Source organism: Danaus plexippus, chromosome 26 (assembly GCF_018135715.1).
Source record: "Danaus plexippus chromosome 26, MEX_DaPlex, whole genome shotgun sequence".
NCBI classification, from domain to species: Eukaryota; Metazoa; Arthropoda; class Insecta; order Lepidoptera; family Nymphalidae; genus Danaus; species Danaus plexippus.
Genome location: NC_083554.1, coordinates 1,828,780 through 1,850,676, shown reverse-complemented (window position 1 = coordinate 1,850,676; position 21,897 = coordinate 1,828,780). Strand labels below are relative to the sequence as shown.

General features: G+C 29.6%; 1 non-coding gene across 1 annotated transcript; it reads left to right on the top strand.

Annotated features, from left to right (window-relative positions):
* Positions 1–5,656: 5,656 nt before the first annotated feature.
* On the top strand, positions 5,657–5,728 carry Trnaq-cug (transfer RNA glutamine (anticodon CUG)). The gene has a single exon. It is a non-coding gene; the product is annotated as a tRNA-Gln (tRNA).
* The last annotated feature ends 16,169 nt before the right edge of the window (positions 5,729–21,897 follow it).

Genomic DNA, 21,897 nt, shown 5'->3' with positions numbered 1-21,897 from the left:
GGAATAATAGATTTTCTTTATATCTCTCACAGTCTGATGTATATTTTGGGTAGGTTATTTAACCAATGTGCATACACAAGTATATCAATGACTGTTTACGTCGCTGCATACGTAGCATTAATAGTTTTTCATTCATAAATCTCTGATACGATGTTAAGGTAGCTCATTTAACGGGCAGGGAAAACTCTTATATAGTTTGACAATACAAACTTATAGTAAGCTTACCAGTTTAAGCTGTCCTACTCTTTATTTGCAGAAAAAAATCTTTTTAATGATAATACAACCATCATTACTAATCGTCAATTGTTTTTTGGACAGAACGAGCTTAAAGTTATATTAGAGTTAAGTTATTTTCAAGCGACCCATTAAAGACTAAGCTTGTAACTTAAACATCCACTTTATCTTTTAGATGTAAGTTTCCGGTTTGTTAGCTAGAGATTATGTCGCGTTACGTGTGGAGTTAGTTTTAATCTAAACGTGTGCAAAGTTAATTGTATGTTTTATATTCTATTCTATGTAACAAAATTATCGTTTGTGTTGTAGAGTGAGAACCGAGAAGGGGATTTACGTGGTGATGATTGGATATTGTGGACAATGAATATGTATTTATTTGTCTTAATATTTAATTTTAATCAAGTATGGTGAAATTTATAAAGGAAAATTAAATGAGTTATGGGTTTATATGGGAATGCGGTTCTTGTTGGGCATTTGCAGATACTAGCTCGACATGCATATAATATTATTTATGCACTAATGACATACGCTTAAATCAATATAAAAATGTATCTCAATGTTCTAGACAGTTCTAAATATATTTAGCATGTTTTTAAAGGTTACTTAGTTTTATTTAAATAGTCATTAATCATCACTTAATTTAAGATGACATTGATTCTGGGTTACTTCTAGATATATATTAAATTTAACTATAGCTTAGTATTAACGCTATTTATTGGTTAATTTTTTAATAAACATTCAACTGAGATTAACATAAAATCTTTTGGTATTAAAATTTGGTTTAAATTAAACTTCGTTTCGTAAAACTAAGTTGAAGTATAATATATAAAAATGTTGCTAGTTTTTGATATAAGGGTTAAATATAAGTTATGTAACGCTTTTTGGAAATCGTCCAGAAACCGTAGCTTTTTTAAAATAACCATGTTAGTTCTGAGAATATGAAATTTATTGTGGGTTTTAGTTCCAATTGAATTTCTCTATAGCTAACATTTTTATATATGTAATTGAAATTACATACTTGCTAGAATGAGGCGTACGTTTAAAAATTTCACTGAGATAAATAATGATTGATGCTGTAACATATTGATAACTGATAATAAACAAAGATCCATGAAGCTGCCAGCTGTTCGTTTAATCGATTTAACAGCCGATTGGTTGTTAATGCAATTGAATCTGTTAATTCAAATTGCTAGTAACATTATAACCACTTGACGCTTGTATAACAATTACATTGTTCAGTCACAAAATTTCATTATAAATTTATTAAGTTTCCTGTATTTATTGTAACAGAAATAAAGTATTGGGCTATTCGTATCTGGGAATGAAGGTTTTTGTTCAACAAACAAAAGATTTCTAGTTTGTGTAACAGAACACTAATTCAGTTGAACAGTATTGTGCATTCGAATTGTGAAATATGTATGCAAAACTTTCGAGCATAATAAGTTATTTCAAATTAAAATTTTGTATATTGCTTAAATCTTTATATTAAATAAACTGTATTTTAGATGCGTTCTTAGTGCAAGTGTGTGTTTTCGCTGCGTTTGAAGCGTTTCCCGTCTCTCATTCAATAACCCATGTTAATACTATAATAAGAAAAACTGCTAACGCTTCGTAAGTTGTCTGAAAATATTATCTTAAACTACGCATAATGTCTCTCTCTCTCTCCAATTATTTTTTACGTTAGATACAAAATATATATAAAATCTTCAGATAGATATTATGAAGAATACTTACGTTTTTTTTGCCACGACGGACGGCTATACCGACAGTCGATGCTTAAATGTTATTAAACATCTAAGTGACTACGTATTGTATGCGTTACTGAGAATCTGCTTATGTTTCTCATAGTAATAGCTGATCTTAAAAAGGTACAATCGTGAGAAAAACAAATCTTTGATCGATTGTTTTAACACATAAAACATACTCACATAATATTCACATTTTAAATGTATGACAGTTCTAGTTAAAAGTATGCATGTCGCGATTTCTATTATATTATAATATTAGCACTTTATTTAACAAAACCGAGGGTGAACATTACTTATATATGTTTTACAGTGCAATTTATTTGGTAAATAGTACGCTTTACAATTTAAAAATTTATTTTAACTTATCTGTTGACATATTTTTTTACATTATATAGTATAACAGTGAACGTTTGTCGTTTTGTTGGTTGCAAGGTATTAGGTGAGGTATTTTAAGGTATTATATAGGCTTCCAGATGAGCTCTATTGAACGGTCTCTTCTTGTCAAGGAGATAGGGACTGGAAGCAGAGGTCGTTTTAATAAATAGGTATCAGATAAGTATTACAAATTGTGTAATTTTACAATTAATTGAAGTAACTTTGATACAATTTCAGTTATAAATCAATGTATATTATTTTGATTTTGGAAGGAAAGTATTTATAATATAATGGGTTTAATAGAAGCCATAGGGTGGGGATAAATAGCTTAAGCATAAAATATAGCTGGCTAGGTATAATCAAGCCTTCCTAGGCTTAACGAGCACTTAGCTAATTGAAAGTAAAGCTCGACCTATCTATGAGATCATTCTCTGGTTATAAACATCCGAAAATAGGTGGAGATGAAAATGACGTCCACTGACGAGTCTAGTTTTTTCAAAAAACCAAAATCACATAGTAATATAGCCTATATTTGATTGTACCAAGTATATATTCTTATATTAATTTATACGAATAAAAAAGATAGAGTACATAGCTTCATCATATATCGTTCAGTTGGAACTCCTAAACTAACACCAGGATAGGAAAGTAAACTTATATCAACACAGCTAATAGTTAGTTAGGAGCTATGAATGAAATAAGGCGTAAACATTTATGATTAAAAAGCTTTGGACTGCAGTCCATAAAACACAAAATTAAAAATACTAGGTATAAGCATCAGAAAAACCTTCGGAATTTTTTGTAAGAAACTGTAACGATCTACGAAATTGTAAATGAGTATACGTAACTCAAGCCACTTATTCAAGTGATCTGTATAACTAAAAAAACATTTTGATTCTGAAACTACCATCTTACCGTGGTCGCTTTAAAGATGTGAACTCTGATATGAGACTTGCATAATTACAGTGATTTTATTCTGTAATAATACATTTCCCATATTTTAAATTACTTATGTTAGTCCATCAAGTTGTAGGCTCGTCTCGTTTGTGTTGGATTACTAAAAAGTTTAAAGAATTTTTAATACATTTTTCTAAAAAAAGGGATGTTTCATTTTCAAATTTGGTTAAGTAGAGAGAGGAGCTTGGACGGTGGAGGTGAGCGTTTAACGCGCGTTAGATAGGGGACCCTTAAACCTACACCTGGGTTGCAATTCCCAGGCGCTGTTGAAGCTCCTTCCCCTTCAACGCGATGGACCCGACAACCGTGAGGTGAATCCATGGAATGATGAGAAGTTTCTTCTCATAAACTTAAAGTTTTCATTCATACCACCATCGTTATTTCATGGTAATCTTGTTTTTAAAAAAATACAATTTATTGTTTTATAAACGAGAAGATTTAATTCAGTCTAATAAATCTTTAAACTGTTAAAGAAGTTAAGCTAAACGGATGTATTGGCTTTTATATAATATTATATTTAGTATTAATAATATATTTTATTAGAACCTTGTAAGTACTAACAAACCGTTGTGTTAACTGCGGTGTACAAAACACAGAACTAAATGAGCGGCTGTTCAGTTTATCGGATACAGGAGTGTTGTGTTGGAGATGCAAATCGCATCTATTAATTCAAATAGTTAGCGTGGATTCCTTTACACCGTTTATATTTCGTGGTACGAAGCGAAATTACAAAGATTTTTTTTTCATATTTTACACACAGTGTATGGTGTGAATGTGAATGTTATATATTGAAATATTTTAAGAAAAAATAGTTTTTCTATTTATAAGTTCGCAGCTCACGTAACGTAAAATATATATTTAAGTTTTTTTTTGACTTGATGCATTATATGAGAATATCATAATATTTTTTTTATTCAATTTGAAATAATACAAATATTTATTATAAAAAATTAAAAAAAAAAATTGGAAAAACATGCACGGATCTCAATTATTGCCTTTTACGTATTAAAAAAAATTACTGTTAAAAAACACAGGAAAAATTTCTAGTAAAATAATATCACAAAACACTATGTATTATGCTTTAAAAAAGTTTATTTGGTGCAATACATTTTGGAATACATCCAAGGACTGCGGTGCTTTCAAAAGAATCCTTTACTAACAGTGATATATATTGTATGTGTTTTGTACTACAATTAAATTTTCTACGCCATTGCAGTAAATTTTGGTATAATCGTAGCTAAAATTCAAATTCACCATATACACTTTATTGGGATTAATCACAGACTGCCATGAGTATTTATAGAGGATAATTTTAACTAAGTATTAGTTGTGGGTATTTATTAATGTGAATAATTTACGAGGGTAGTTGAAAATATACATTGACCTTCTACTTGCTGAATACTTGACATATATATTTACACTGTTTGTCATTAAGTTCATTCCTAACATTGTATCGTAATGTAATAATTAGTCTACTGTTGTTTGTTAAGTTTTAACTTATGACGTAACGAACGATTCATTAATTACACTTCGGTGTGAGGGGCGGAAACTGGGGCGGAATCAATTTTGACAGTTAGAAACTTAACTTTGTATTGCATCCTGCTAGCGTTAATATTGTTAGCGGATGTTCTAGATTACTCTGTTATGTAATATTGTGCGTATAACGAATTACGACGCTTTATCTTACTTTATGTAAATTTATTTGTCAGTTCTTTCATTTTTTCGTAAGTAAGTATTAAATGGACTACATTTGTGATTTTTTAAAATAAAAATGTTATTTTGAAGTGGTTTTCATATTAGTTATTACAAGGGCTTAAAGATTTAAAGCTAAATTAGGAGCGTTCACAGTCTTTTAATCTTAAATAGCCGCATATTAAAGTAGTGATGTAGTTTATTAAACAAAAAACGGAAAACGCTTCGTATGTAGTGTGACTATGAGAACTTGGACTAAGCACACAGCGAGTAATCTTTACCCCAACTGAAAACAAGACAAAAAAATTCTCCTGTCAGGACGTTAATTGAGATTTCTAGAGACAGCACTTCAGCTCAGACTTAGGATAATATTCGAGAGGTCTTCCACTGTATATAGTTTCGTAAAAAATTATGTCGAGACTTCAACGTGAATATTTTGTTTGTAAAATTTATCTCATATGATAGCGTAAACTAGTTAATTTTAGGATTGAATTGTTTGGGCATGAAATTGAAATGCTATTAGATCAGTCCATCGACCAATAATTTGCAGTATTGGGAGATAGCGATGTATACATAAAAGAGAAATTATTGCACATGCGTAGTAAGTATTTTAAAAGAATATAATAAATTATTACGATACTCCTGTCAACGGTCCCATGGTGTAATGGTTAGCACTTTGGACTCTGAATCCAACGATCCGAGTTCAAATCTCGGTGGGACCTAGTTTTGATAAGGTGTTTCATTCATTTTATAATTTTTTCAAATAATATTTGTTAAAACAACGACTAAATTTTAATATTCAATAGTTATTTTTTAATAAATCACTTTCACGTAAAAAAAATGTTCAAAACAAATTGCTATTTTATTTTTTCAGGCTCATACTTATCAAAATTATTTTGAGCTTAATTTAATAGACTCATTACAAGCTAAATGAAAAATAATATGTTGTGTATTTTTTTTTATTTAATTAATAATCTAATGAATAGTTTCATAATATGTTCAAGTAATTCTTATAAACAATTTCATTAATTACTGTTGCTTGAAATAAAAACTTTTATACTAAAGATTTAACAATATATAACTACTTAACATTTTCTAATATAACTTAAGACTATGCACATAATAATATGATAAGAAAATATTATAAGAACATTTAAATTGTCACCCTTGCTTCGATTCCAATAAAATGACGATGTGACTATAGATTTTTGACGATATATTTTTATCATGAAAATTTTTGCTTGTGATTTCCGGGAACAATACTAATTTACAGAAAATATAAATCAAATTGCTCGTATATTATGGTGTAGTCAACAATTGAGATATTTCCCTCAATGCTAACGAAGCATACTTATTAAAAACTGAAGTATTCAATTGCTTATACTTCAATAATACTGAATTTAAATTTATAAACGAAAACAAATAAAAAATAATTAGTATTGAAATTGGTTTTAAAAGAAAGGCTCTTTTACTTTCAGCGCAATAATGGAAGTAAGCGCTCGTGATCAGCAATCAGAAAATAGATTTAAAAAATAGTAAGCACTCCATTTTACGGGTAGCGTCTTGGTGACAGCGACACGTTTTTTATTTGATATATATTCAAAATTACTATATCATCATCTTTTCTCTTTTAGTACGTATTTTTTATGAAAGAAACGATTTATACATCAGTAGACCTTTTAAGCGAGTACCATTTTGTTGCACTTTAAAGAAATTGCTAAGCATTATTTGATTAAAATCACGCATTCTTAAAAAATTACTATAGATCTTAATTTTATGAGGTTTAATTTATTTCTTCCGTATTATATTTGGTTTTGTGAAAGATAAATGTACAGGGAGGATAATTTTTTTGGTTTTAGTACAGTCTACGAGACTATTGAAATAGTAAGACTAGTATCATAATATGTATATAATTTTTCATCGTACGCAATCGTATTAAAACTTTTATATTTACTTTTCTCGATGAGATGGACAGTCAACTAAAATAATATATTATTCCAGTTTTATATAGGAAAGAGACGGAGCAGTTTCAATGAAAAATAATACCTTCTGTGAATGTCTTAGGGTTTATTATTACTTTTTCCAATATCAACGCTGACAAAGCAACTACACCCTTAAACAGAGAATTAGTTAGCTTCATTGAGAGCATACCTGCTTTGTTCTCTGCGTTTTTATTGGACAGTTTTTATTTCGGAACATTAAAATACAAAGATTATAATAAGCTGTCGTTCAACGCGATTCACTTTACGTAAATTTTTAATAATAATAATTATTATTTAGTAGTACTTTCAAGAAAAATCTTGACTTTTGAAGTCTCTCAAAGCGTCCTCATAAGGACTTAAACAAATTACAAATTATGAGTTAGTTAAAATTATTTTTTCTAATCGTTCTTGAGATATTTCTCACACTGCTCCGTGTAACAATATAAAAAGACGTCCCATTTCGCAACGGACATCACCGCGCAGTTGAACGAGTGCTGTTAAAAATCCCATTACACAACCAATTCGAAAAAATAAAGAGACAAAGCCGAGCACTTAACCGAATCGCCGTATAAAAAGTCAGCAGACCATCCTTCATGCGGCATTCATGAACGAAAATATTCTACTTCTTAACACAACATTATATCATTGTTAGAAACGATAGTTCAAAAAAAAATACTTTAGATCGATATGATTCAACTCTTATAGCAGCGTTACAATAGAAAATATTTAATATATTGATGGAACTAACTAACTAACATGAAATGTTTAAATCTGATAAACGATGATCGTCAGCGTTAAGGTAACAAGAGCTGTTAATGATTACAGATGAGCCATTCATTTGTAACTTTAACACAGAGATGAAGTTGAAAATTGGCTTTTTTGAAGGTCTGATTTAATTTATGGACCCTCGGGTAATATTAAAAGCTTTTATTTTATTTGAAGGTGTGAATGATCTTCAAGTCGGGAGTTTATTTGGGGGCGATTATTTCAAGGATTCGGCCATTATACTTCTTTTTCTCAATATATATGTATATGAAGTTATTTTAAGTTCAATAGGAATTGATAATATAAAAATCAGATTAAACTTAATCTATTATTATAATGAAGCTCGAATATGCGGTGATATATTCAAATAGGTCGCCATGGAAATATCTATACTAATGAGAATACGAAAAATATGTAATTTAAATCATCATCATCATCAGCCTATAGGAGCCCACTGCTGAGCAAAGGCCTCTTTTCACATGGAGAAGGTTAGAGCATTAATCGCCACGCTTGCTCAAGACGGGTTGGCGATTTCAATCTTATAATTTGAAATTATAAGACCAGGTTCCCTCACGATGTGTAACTTAAATACTATTCAGAAATAAACATATAAATATATTTTACATATAAAATATAAAACAGACCACAGCTTCCTCAAACGTTCCAGAATTTTAAAATAGCAAATTAAACCAATTTGAGAGGAAAAAAAATCTCTCGTTTTCTGTTTACAGAGAACTTAAAATGTCCGCTGTATAAGCGTTCAGACGTTATAATGAGTCTCTGAACATTTACCTTAGATAATGTCTTTCGTTCCTAAAAGACTACGACGGGCATGAAGTGTTTATAGGATTTTGTAAAAAAAATAATGACAGATATCATATATATATGTACATATATTAAATTATCTCATACGAAAAGTGTAATAAAATTAGTATTAAAATTGATTTCAATTGTAAAACGTATAATTATTTAAAAGCTTTTTTTATAATTTGTTAAATAATATTAGCTAATGAGTAAATTAGTTAATTTTTTAATCATTAAAATAAATTAACAACATCGTCTTATTACTATAAAAAAAATATTTGCTAAAATAATTATAAAAAATTCATATAACACAATTTTTTATTAAATGTAAATTTATACTTACTCTAGGTTCCATTGTCACAACACACGGAGCGTTAGCGGTGTTCCATTCATAAATCTCGCACATTATAGTGTGGATGTATGTATTGAATGAAACGGGAAACGCCTCGCATGTCGTTAAACAATGAAACTTGTGTTAAACATACTCATCTCTCACGAGTTGCTAATGAATATTATTAACTCAAAACTTATATAAAAAGGCCCTAAATAAATAAATATCTAATCAGAAGAACCGAGTGAAAATGACGTCACAATTTTGTAATTATCATATACATGTAAATAATTTTAGATATACTATAATAGACGTATATATGTATATACGTCGTACATATATATACAGAATGACGTACATATATATACAGAATGAGGTATTATATAATATATACAAACTCCTTACTGCAAGACTTCCAAAAGTCAAATGATGTTATCGGAACAATTCTTCTCTTTATATGGAACTGACCCATCAGAGGGCTCATGGGAAATTGTTTACCTTGCACACGATTTTCAACTCTATGCGGTTGTATGAATGTAGCGTTTTGATTGTGGTGCTGGGGACTTTTTTGGTTCGCACAGGATCTCTTACATGCTCTTTGACCGTGAGAGTTTGTTCCGTGGGAAACTATAGAGGGTGTTTCGGTTTTGCCCTAGAATATTATACATGAAAATACAAGCGTGGATTATTTATAATGTGTTTGAGGTTATAATTAATTATACATTAGTAAAAATTCCTATTTGGAATAGAGACCAAAGAAATGTCAGTCTTTGTTAATGAAAACGAATATATTTTTTTTTAACTGTGAATTATTTTTGCATTCCCCTAGCAAAGGTTAAGGAAAATATACAATGAGAACAATAATTGTCCACTGCAATTAATACATTCATATATATATATGTGTACCTTTATATATGTATATATTTTTTATCGTTTATATATATGATGTTATATTTACAGCCTGTATAAAGTAAAATTTAACCAAATCATCGGTCAAGGTCACTATGGATGCCAAAACAGTAATTTAATGTAATAAAGGGTTCATGATTCATAGAACTAAAATAAAAAAGTTTCCATGATAAATAAGCAACTAAACTAGCTTTTTAAATTAAGGTAAAACCAATTTAATTTAATCTAATTTTAGAGTTCAAAATTGTAAAATGAGAATTGACCTTTTCGGACGTCATAGAAAAAAGCAGTTTTAATTATATAAATTCTGTTCTCACAAAAAAAAAAAACATCATATATTTTAAAGTACACACCTCAAACGAAGTCTTATAAGTTCGAATTCGGTAACCTTGCAAAAAAAGTATCAAATATTAGAATTTAGTTTTATTACTCTCGTAACCTTATCACTATGTTGTTAGAGTTTAAATTTGCTAATCATTGACGGTAAATAATTTATTCCCACAGTGAAATATTTCTTGTGGGAATGATATTTTGGTGGGAATTCGTTGCAATGCCGACACGTGCCCGTTTAATGAATGTCTCACAAATAAGCTGTCAGATTTAGGAAGCTTATTTGATTAGAGCTACGTTTAGGAACGATATGCGTGAGATGTTTTCTTTGAAATATCTTTGGATATTTTTCTCTATTAAAATTAATATTAATTAAATATATATATAGACATACATATATATATATATAATAAAATATTATATTTCTTATATAATATTTCTATATATAATATAGAAAATAAAATCGATTATACTCTTAATTAACTATTTTATTTTTATGAAGAAAAATAATTTAAATTTTTTTCATAATATGTATAAATAATAAATTTTAATTTAAAATTAAATAAATCTATATACAGAACATATAAATTCATTTAAATGATTCGTTCTACGCGTAATGTAATTTCTCATAATTTTTTTTATATATAAAACCAATTAAAGTGCTTCCGTCCGTCCGTTGATGTCGGTTGGGTTGGCGTTGGACCCTTTTTTTTTGCTTGCGTTATCAGGTCATCCAAGGACGAAGATATTCCCATGCCTAGTTTCCTACGGGAACGTGTGAGCCTGTCTGTGGGAAGCTCCATCACAATGACTCTTTGTAGACGAGATCGCTTTTATCATTTCCATGATAACATATTTATACTTATACAAGATTTATTTGATATTTTTTTTTGCAATTTACAATGATTATTTCCGTGTTATATAATAAATATTTCTTTCAAACGCATATACTAAAAGTTTATGAATGAATGAATTGAAAAATAAACATAAAATAAAATTAACAAATATGTAAGTTCCTATCTTTAATTATTAAAAAAATATTAGATAAACAAAAATATTAGATAAACAAATCGTACTAATTATATTGGAATAAATAATGTATGTCTAAATTCATTCGTATGTCCTTTCCCACGAAACCACTTGAGGAGGCACGCGCTAACGCTTCGGTGTATTTAATGTCCCACGGTAACTTAAACTGTGGATGAAACAGATGAACGAAACAATTACAATACAACGCATTTATTTATTTATTTGTTTATTCATTTATTCAACGTATATATGTTCAGTGTCATTTTAATTTGCTCACTCGGTCACCAATTAGGATAATCAACAAAAAAAAATCGTTTTTATGTTAGATTTAACGTCTCAAAATTACATTTCACACGGGAGTTGGCCTCGGAGCAGGGTTTTGTGGGAATCGAATTATTCCGTGAGAATTTCGGTATTCCGTCATAATGGTGTAGCATTTTTTTAATGGGGTTGGATTTGGATTTTTTTGTGCCAAAGAACAATGGTGTTTCGAGCCGTTGATGTTTTTAATGGATTCAGATAAACGTTTATATAAAGTTAATTTAATATTAAAAAAAAATATATATAACGTGTGTTCATTAATCATAATATATATAGGATAAACATGCATGTGTAATTTTCCCGAATTTCGCTAACGAGAGACAAATTAATACGCTTTGAAACGTACGCCAATGCATTGTTTCAAACTGATATAACTGTCCAACTCGTACGAGATATCTTGAATTTGAAATACAAATTTCAAATTACTCTATGCTTACCGAATATCGTAATTATTAAACGCTATTTGGTACAAGGTTTAATTTAGTTTACGACTTTTATTTTCGTTAGAAAAGTAGGTACTAATAATTTATGATTATACCATTAAATATACTCTGTGTACATTACAAGATTGTTCACTGATATTATATTGTTGTATATATTTGTATGTAGTACATAGCTTAAAATAAATACGTTGTTTAAATTTACTCACGTATGAGACTAACAAATAGTTATGCGGTTAGGATTAAATATAAGCGTAACTTGCAGTTTGTACGTGTCTTATTTTGTATGCGACTTGGAGTCTAAAATGTATTTCATTATAAAAATTAAAACACATAAAGGTTTTAAAAATATCCTAATTAATTTTCATTTAAATTTAACGAATTTTCATTTGAAGTTTTGTTTTTAATTCATTTTTTTTTATATGTATTTTTAATGAGGATTTTAAACTTAATTGTATTGGAAATAATCAAAACAAAGCCATACAAATATATATATATATATTTACTTAATATTCGTAAATTATAATGTATAGTGATATCATCATATTATGATACTAAGGATTTAAATTTTCTCACGAGCAAGTAATCTTTCTTTACAATCAATTTGCCACATATTAGGTGGGAAGCCGCAAAATTCCCAGGGCATACGGTATTCCCACAGGATTCGTGTCCCGTGAGAATATTAAATACCGAGTTAAATAAGGGTCAAATGTCACTGAATATGGCCATGACTATTGTCACCTATATTTTTAATCTCATGGGGTCCTAAGTGAGAGCGCGTGCCAGTTACATGGTTTGGTTTCCGTTGAATAAATCAGCATTTTAAAGCATGAGTAATGAGTATGATTTAATAATTTATAGTTGATAATGTAAGCATATTTGTTATAAGATCTAGAAAAAAAATATATATATATATTATGTATATTTTGTATCCAGAACTTGAAGATCATTTTGTGATTGCTAATATTAGCATCCTAGCATCCTTACCATGAGTTAGCATTTCTATATTAAATAAGGAGCGTTTCCACTTTCCAGTTTTTCATTCATAAACGTCTTGTTAATTCATTTTGATGATATATCCATAAAACGGAATCATACAAAATTTAATAGATAAATTTTATAGTCTAAGAGACCAGCACACGTTAGGGATCCGTGGGAAAAATATTTAAAATGTAGACAATAGCTCGTGAGAGGTTTCGACTTTTAAGTTCACACGGTGCGGTCGAGGCACGCGACAAAGACGATTACATTAGGATGTTATCTGACTTTACAAGAGTGGGTGGGTAGTTAATATAAATTAAATTAAATTAAATTAAATCAAATCCATTTTGTATTTAATGTAAATTATTTTTATCATTTCTGAATTGTAAGAATATTTATATGAGAAGTAAATTAATACGTTATGTAAGTTCAAGGGCGAAGGTCTGCAGACAATAAAAGATAGTTACTGTGGTACATAGTTGATCCTATTAACTATTTACTCTCCATTTAGAGATCCTTACATTCACACGCGGTCTCTTGAGGACTCCCCGGAAATGGGTTCCGTTAGAAACAGTATGGCCATAAAACCAGCTTTTGTTATATATTTAATCTAAATAAATTGAATAAAATTTATTTATTTTTTAAATAAAATTTTATAAAATTAATTTCTATACATAACCGTTTCGTGTCGTCCACTAACATATAAGTTGTGTCAAATGTCACTTAGTATAAAGGAGAGAAACGTTTATTTGAAGACGAAACGAATTGGCAAATTTTCTTTATACCGAATGAATAATATATAATAATCAAACTTACCTATTTGTTTTTGTATTTATATTTCAATATCTATGAGCTTATATGATTGTTTTATACGATCATGTTATTGCTTTTGAAACTAAGTATCATAAATATTTGAATAATAAAAATACTATACCAATAAGCGAATATTAACAGATTTTTCAATGATAATTTCATAGCTTTTATTAAACAATTTATAAAGATAATCTAGTATTATTTTTTTATTCGTATGTTTAAATTTTGTTGACAGATTTAATTAATTAAAAAAATCCAATCCGCTAGTTTCATGGGCCTACATTTAAGTGCATATAACATTAGGGCACTAAGTGGGGCGCTATCTCGGCAATTATGAAGGATAGGCATTGTCAATATCTCGAGGGTAACAAACTATCGTCTGAACTTTGTTATCATTGAACGTGATTAAATGATAACATTAACCCGAATCTCCAATTCATGTGACAACTTAATGTTAGATATTAATGTGATGTCTTTTTTTTAATGCTATGGCTTCGTTCACACTGGAATCGTGGAATATTTTGACAATGTCAACGTTTTTATTTGTTTGATGACTTATATTCTTGAGTACCGTGTCAACCTGCCCTTAGTTACTTTGTAATTATTAATTACTAATTAAATTTAGAAATATTATCTTTTGTATATGAATTTAAATGGTATAGACTGGGTTCTGTACCGTAGTACGAGTTCGTACTGCCATACTAAATACAGACGGTTGAAAGTTATTCACCTGCGTCAATATTATCATATGGAAAGATTCACAAATGAAAAACTATATACTGTCAGTTGCTATTTTAATTTTACAATGGTAACTTTTGTTAATGTTATATCAAAGATTGTGTTGCAAAGTTTATAGAAGAAAATAGGAGATGAAATATATTTTTGTGTCTCCTTCCAATTCACGCGTAAAATAATACAACTATTTTTTTACGTATTTCCTTGGATTTGTTTATCCTATACGAGAAAGGTAAATATTTTAACATTCAAAATCCCTAATGATGATAAAATTTATATCAACAAATGTATACTGCATCGAGTTGTGCGTACATTACATTCGTGGACCAATTGACTATGGAATATATTAAACCACTGGCAAACTCACTCGCACCGACATTCAGTGTTCGATCTTATTCCAATGGCATAAGACACAGTATTAAATGTACGCGAAAACGCGCTTGGGAAGTGAGAAATTTTATTTGTGAAGATTTCCCTACATCCAGGGAGCTTGTCGTTGATTTATCTGCGAGGTATTCTTTTCGTCTTCTGGATATTCAAATTGCTGGTATAATCTTCACACTCTCATGCTATAAATACAAATTTCACGCGAAATAGGTGGAATTATTTATTTATTGGGACGTAACTCGCAAATAACGTCGAGTTATCCGATTGATAATAATATAAAGCTTGCTTGTAACGAAATAAATAATTCCACGGGACGAAAGTTAAAACGCCTCTTTATGTTTAAATATTAAAACTATAAAATGTTTAGTAAAAAAAATTACTCTTAGTGAGTATATAGTTTTTAATATAACGATTTTTTTCCATTTTAAATATTCATAGAGCGATATAGACATTTCTGGTAATCTGTGAAATAAATCCGATATGCTTTTAATTCAAGACATAAGTTTTGTCACTGGATTCGTTCGTGTAATTTTCCTCTAATTAAACAAGTATATTATCCTTACCTATAATTTTAGTTCAATAGACTACTTAATATACTCCACTTGTACTTGTATTAATGAATAAAATTTACTTTCAACATCCAAACAGAATATAATAGGACTGTATGTAGATAAGAAACAGTTTACCGTTTCATGAATAATGGAGTAATAAATATTATTTGTTACCTGTAAGAAATTGCAGTGCTGGGCCCAAGCGATGACCAATAACTCAGGCGGCGTTAGAGGCTTATGCTAGTAAAACAATGCACTTCCATTATATATTACAACTTTATAAACTATATGTTATACAATTCAGCAATGAAACGAACCTTATTTCGTTGGTGATAAGAATAAAGTTTGTGTATCATTATTTATTAATGGTTATAAATAACTTTGTTGTAGGACGAACTACGGTACTCATGAGGGCAGTTGGATCGCTATGGCCTGTTCGATAGTTTTTGTTTTATATTGAGTTTAACGTGTTACTGAAATGTTAAGGTATATAGAGTTTTATAACTATAACAAGTATTTATTTATTGTAATACCAACTGAATGGCCTTTGACTGTCCACGATGATAAGATGAATTGTAGCGTAGAAGGTAAATTTAGTATCTCAATAACTCAGTCTTTCCTTGAAAATATACAGATCGTAAGTAAAAGGAAATACAAGCGTGCACTATTTGAATCCTTTTGCTGTAATCACGAAGACGGAAGAGGCGTCTCGCTTTATTTTTGTCACCTTATTTTGCTTGATATAATTTATTACTCAGGCTTTATAATGCAATGGAAATATTATAATATTAAAAACCTTCTATCCTTTTTCTTTGCTTTGGTTATAATGTTTAAGAAGTGCAATTATTAATATAAATTATAGTACTGTTTATTGGTCTTTCATGTTTTTAAATACTTTTTATTAAATCTATCTTTATTTCGATACATTGTAAAACTTTGCAAATGACTTACATTCCAATTTCCTATCATAAATATAATATACAAAAGGCTGAATGATGGAAATGTCAAAAAAATTAATTTATGTTTCATATTTGGATGTATTGGGGAGTCTAAATTTAGATTTTGAATTTGTTCGCTAATATTTTTAAACAATCACGGCACGACTTTCACTATTATAACCTATTTTGTTATTTTTAAACGTTAAATTTTTTTGCTATCCTCAAGTCGTGACATAAACGATTAAATTTAAAGCAATCACCTCTAGGAGATGAAATTTTTCATACACTTAGTTGCGGAGAAAATAAAAGCTTTACAAAGTGATTACATTGTAAATTCAAGATGGTGGGTAGCTCAAAATGGCGACTTGATTTTAGACATATAAAAGATTCCCTTAAAGTAATAAGCACCATAGTTTTCTAATAATATCTTTTTTAATGACAACGTTTCTTGTAAGTCCTTTTAAATGCGGTTGAATTTTGTCAAATTTCTCTAAAACATGTTCATAATATTCTAAAACGCTTGTGAAGTATATTTAGAAATTCCTCGCACAAGTAAGTGCTCGCTTTTGAAATTCGCCAAATATGATTTTCGCTTTCCCTGGAGATAGCTACTCGTTGATTTGACTACGGAGCTAGTCTAAAAATGTTAAGCCTCCCTATATGTCACCTTTATCACAATGGGATAAAATTCAAATTGACGGTAAATCCATCTGTTTGATGACCTCTGAGCAGACAAGGGACTAGGGGTTTTTATACCAAATATTTGATCTTATTTAGTGAGATGAGAACAAACACACCTCACTGTACCGGCCTGAAAGATATATGACTGTAAAAAATACCTTTTTTTATTAATAATTATTATAATTTTTATCTATATTTATATTAGAATAAAAATTACTGTTTTAAATTTTTTTCAGAAAAAGATAGTGAAAATATACCTACGTCACTTTTCCTCCTAATCTTATTATATAGTAAGAACAGTGAAATATATTTTTGCCAAAGAAAAAGTGACAGGCGCTAAGCGAAAGAAAGTAAATAATACCTAAGCAATCTAAAAACATATTTAAAGGGTAAATTGAAGGAGAATAAGAAGATCCATTTAAAAACAATTTTACTTCGATAAAATAATGTAACAAGCGTCTGCCTCAGAAGTATCTTAGGAGCTTTATAACGTTCGTGAACGATGGTAATGGGAAAGACTACAAAGAGTATATTTCGTATAAATCAAAGGGTTTTCTTGAAATGTAAGGGATTTGTCTCAAGAAAAGTCTCGCTTTGGGAAATAATTGAAAAAAAGGTCTTATTAATACAGAAGTTTATTCGTAAATTATGAACTGTATATCGTTTTTTATAGTTTTATTTATTGGAAGTTTTAATCCTTATAATATTTTATTCAAGTACATAATTAAAATTATGTATTTGTTGTATCAATTATGATGACATAAATTTTATTGTATTATCACATTTACTAAATTGTTTCTGATGACAGTTGTTTTGAATCTGAAAATAAGGAATATGTTATATATGGATAATTTAGGGTAACAAACTGCCTCATTTATGACAATTTTGGAAGGTTAGAGTTAGTTGTGTATTTATTACTTGTCTCGGAGTTTACAGAGACGTATCTTAACAGTATTTTGTCCACTGTATAAGAAGTTTGTATAGAAATATGAAACTGTATAAGAGCAATGTTATAGATTACCAGTCTTAAGTCTTAATTAATAAATTTATTTACCGTAATTAGGACAGCTCATCTTAGTACAATATGGGATGCCTTCGGCTGCGCAGACGCATTTGTTGCAACCCTCCCAGAAGGCGGTGAACGGTTTGCATGATGCAGCTGGACTCGCTGAGAGTTAAGAGTTTTAGCTTGGTACAATATTAACGTAAGACTGTTAAAATTAAAGGATTTTCATTAAAAATTATTTCTATATTCTTACTTTTTCTTTCAATGAAAGTTACGTTTTATGTATTAGTAACACCTCGATGTTTAATATATTTCTTTAGTTAAGATTTTCTATTTTAAAATATTGATATAAAAAAAATCGGGAGGGACTCAAAGCGCTGAACCGGTGATTCCATGAAGTTATCGGGGAGGGGCTGGATAGAGTGCATAAAAAGAAGTCTACGCTCACCATTGGCATTTGACTGAGAAAAAATATTGGAGGCGAAGAAATAAATATTTATATCTAAACTAAGTGTTATCAGGAAAAGGATATTTATTCACACTTAATATTTTGTTTAAAAAAAGCAAGAGTTCTCGATATATAAATATTTTGTAGCAAGATAACTCGTTTAACGATTATAAAAGTGACTTATATTACTATGAAAAGCCTTAAAACATCGTTTGAAATTGACACGAACGTTTTCATGTTGCACTAAGATGGCGGTCGAAAAAATTATTTCTGATTGGGATTATAGTGAGGAGAAGATTACTTGGCAGCATCTTACCTCTTCTCCACAACAAAAGCAGGTCGTCATCTAAAAATCTTAAATGTACGGTAGAAAATAACTGAAAAGAAAGGAAATGTTTTATTTAAATTTCTTTTTGTATATAAAACTTTAGTCTTTATTTTTAACAAAAACAAAAACTTAAACTCTTAGTATAGATATCGTCGTGAATGCTATTTTTTATTGTGATTTCTTACCAATATCAATAAAATTGTTATTTCTTCGTACATTGTAATGGACGATAAAAATTGAATTACGTATGTATTCAAACTACGTTATTCTGCGATTAAAACGATCAATTTTACTTTAAATTACACTAACAGTTAAAAGGGAATAATCTTCAAAAGGTCACAACTTTATACTTAATCTGTATTTCCAAGAGACGCAAATTTGAGGTGTTTATTAAAGAATTATTTCCTCATGACAGGAATAAAAGAGAGCATAAAAGAAAAAGACTATTGTTCTAGAATATAAATATATACTCGTATTGTCACTGAAGTTGTAGTTGCAGTTGTGCTGAAGTTTATTTTACCTTAAGCATTCATTTCTCCTCTGTCGCACAAATCGATTCATACCACATAGTGATTTCTGATTAATGTTTATGTTTGTATGAAAAAATCAATTAAAATTTAAAATAGCTTTGAGACTAACGGTTTTCCAATTTTCTGTTGGATTTATTAATTAATGAACTAAACCGAATTTATTAATAACTTGCTAATAGTTCTTGAAACATCATTTTCCGGATAGCGGAGAATATTTAATAGGTAACTTATAGTAATATTAAGTTTTGGAACGTAAAATCTCTCTGGTGATTGTTTCAAAGGATGCTTGGTTATTACGTATAATTTTCATTGATATGTGAGGTAAAGACGATGAAATAAACATTTGAATGACTTAAATACACACACACACAAACACACACACACACATATATATAGTGTAATGTAAGGTAATAAAATATTGATATTTTGATTTACTTTAATGTCTATTTTAAACAATAATTACAAGTTATTTAATTAATGATTTTCATAGTTTTTGGTTCATTAAGAACGATTAATCAAAATACAGAAATCATTTTGTTTTTTGTTAATAACATTACGATTGTGTTATCCTATTAATATATTATGAAATCGAAAATTAATCAGATTTCCGAACTTATTAAATATTCCCGACTTTACATATTTTGTTAAACTCTATAGGTATATTATTTTTAATTGATTGTGGGTACTGTTCCGTGGAAAAAACTAACAGATTTTAGTATTTACAATGTCCAAAAGTAATGTGTCCCAAATAATAAACCACTCAAGATCTTTAAATTTTTAAATAGAAATTAGTGAAATAAATTTAAAATTTCTTTTTGTAGACAGAAAGTTATTAAAAAAGAAGTTCCAACCAATTTCTGTATTAGACAATCTCAGATACCATCCAAATAGCCTAACAGCATCTGCTTTCTACACAAAAAATTTCAATATTAAATGTGTATTTACTGTTATTATAAAATAAATATATAAAATCTACATATAGTATCTTTTTGAAGTGAAAAAAAAGACTAATAAACATTTTTGTACCACGCAAGCCCGATTTTACACTGAATTTTGAAATGAAATCCCATATATTGAGATAGTTTTACAAGATCATTTTAAATTTCATATTCCTTATTATTCTAGACCTGTGTAATACTGATTTACTTAACATTCATATATTATTAGAATTCAAATTACTCATAGTACATAAAGCAATCCTAAAATTGCGTCCAGTCGGATTTTATTGTCCCGTCATTTTTCATACAATGTGAACATTCCTTTCACATGAAATGATCTAAAATGAAGTTATCTCTGTCGTAAAACTATTATATTACATAAAACTAGCTGATAAAACCCTTTTCAAGTATATTTTTAGGTTGTACAATGTATAACAATGTAATGTATAGTTGGATTATAATATATATTAATTAAATGAAAATTGTTTCCTGTAATAACAATAGACAGTAGAATATTTTGCATCGATATATTATTTTGTGCATAAAACTGTATCTTTCATTTACAAAAGTAGACATACGTCAAATAAATTAACAGCGATGTCCTATGCCAACTTGTTGCCTGAAAGAGTTACCCGGTAAGCGATATGGTCGCTATTTCTGCTAATGTTATTTAAAATTTCATGTATTTTATGAAAAAGAAACTCAAAACTCAAGGAAATAAGTTCAGTACGTTATCTTGATTACAAAAATTATTAAAAAAAATCACAACCTCAAATATCATACAGTTCACTTATTGAGACTAAATCGATAACTAATTTGTTAAGGTTTGTCTTTGTATCTTAATCTCCAGATACATACTAAAGGGTTTTCCATTAAGGGCGCTTGATCTTTGAAATGCAAAAAAAATACATGTAGGAAAGATATTTGCGAAATTTTTTTTTATTTGGAAGGTCTATCGACCCCATTATGTATGGAATATGACATCATTCAAATGACCGCCACGGCTTCGGTTGGTGGCGCGCACACGAAAGGTCCAATTTTCGATGACTCTGGCGCACAAATCGGGCTGTATTTGATCGATGGCGTGGCGTATGTTGACTTTGAGGGCATCGGTGGTTTGCGGCTTGTTGGCATAGACCTGCGACTTAAGAAAACCCCACAAGAAAAAGTCCAGCGGGGTCAAATCGCACGATCTCGGTGGCCAGTTCACGTCGCCTCCGCGCGAGATGACCATGTCCAGAAATTGCTCGTGCAGAACTTCCATCGTAGCGTGTGCTGTGTGGCACGTAGCGCCGTCCTGTTGAAACCACATGTTGTCCAGATCCATATTCTCGATTTCAGGCCAAAAGAAGTTGGTTATCATCGACCGGTATCGCTCACCATTGACGGTGACGGCCACACCATTATCGTTTTCGAAAAAATACGGACCAATCACGCCTCCGGCCCAAAATCCGCACCAAACAGTCACTTTCTGCGGGTGCATTGCCACTTGGTGAACCTCGTGTGGATTGGTCTCGTCCCAAATACGGCAATTTTGCTTGTTGACATAGCCATTCATCCAAAAATGCGCCTCGTCGCTGAAGATAATTTTTTTGCCAAAATCGGCGTCAACTTCCAACTGCTCTAATGCCCAGTCAGCGAACA